Here is a 1,059-nt window from a genome sequence, read left to right on the forward strand (position 1 = left end):
CATGCCTATCACTTGGCTGATTTGCTTACTGACATGACACTTCATGCTGACCAGTGCTATTAGGCAATGGATGCAAACTAAACTATATTACTGCTGGCCAGTCAATCAACTGAGACAGGAAGTAAGACATAGCAACTCTCTTCAAGGCAGAAATATCAATATTTCAGTAAGAGAGAGAATTCCATTGAAGCTGATATTCAAGAGAGTCCATGATTTCTACCCCTGCTAATTTAAATGAGAATTGCCTTGACTGATACTTTGGTAACCAGTTATATGTCTTGAGAATTCACAAGCAAAAATTATTGAGAATGAAGCAATAACTGGGGAATTTTTTCAAATGCTCCATTCGTGCACTGCAGAAATGTCTTGTATACTTGTATTTGGGTTGCTTTACAAATAGGTTATCTCTAAGACTCTGCAAGGAATTGGCAGGTGGAACTTTGCCTTCTGCAGATTTGTGAAAATGGTGTATTTTTATTTATTATTAATTATTATTATTATTTTTATTGGAGCAAAACCTCCATGAGAAGTTATTGGAATGCTGGAACATTTCCTCTTTTGCCATTTTAATGAGCATTGAGCATCAACAATGAGTGAAGAGGATTATACGGAGACATCAATAAAATCAGTGTTGTTCTTCTCTAACATGTAAACGTAGATGCTTAAGCTCTGACCCCAACATGTTCCAGCCAATGTCTCAGCTTTGTCTGTTTTGCCTGCAGGGGTCCTAGAAAGGCTCCAGGGCCTTTATAACAACATCTGCTCTACTGGTTCTTGAGGGAACTTGCTGACATTTCTTTTCAATGTTCCATGATAGTGCATGGTGGTCCATTCTAGATTTAGGCCCTTGTCCACATCACCTGTCTTCACTTTACCCCATGTATTTTTAAGTCTTCTTTCATTTGCATATTTCCAGTAATACAGTAATTAAAGTTCATATGGAGATGCTGTGAATTTCTTAGATGGCCAGTATCCTATAACTAGTCAGTAAAATTAGAAATACCATCATCTTTTTTTCTGTGTTATTGTTTTAGGAAAGATATTTATACACTTGAATGG

The sequence above is a fragment of the Terrapene carolina genome, unplaced genomic scaffold (assembly GCF_002925995.2).
Source record: "Terrapene carolina triunguis isolate 2854851 unplaced genomic scaffold, T_m_triunguis-2.0 Scaffold113, whole genome shotgun sequence".
Classification (NCBI taxonomy): Eukaryota; Metazoa; Chordata; order Testudines; family Emydidae; genus Terrapene; species Terrapene triunguis.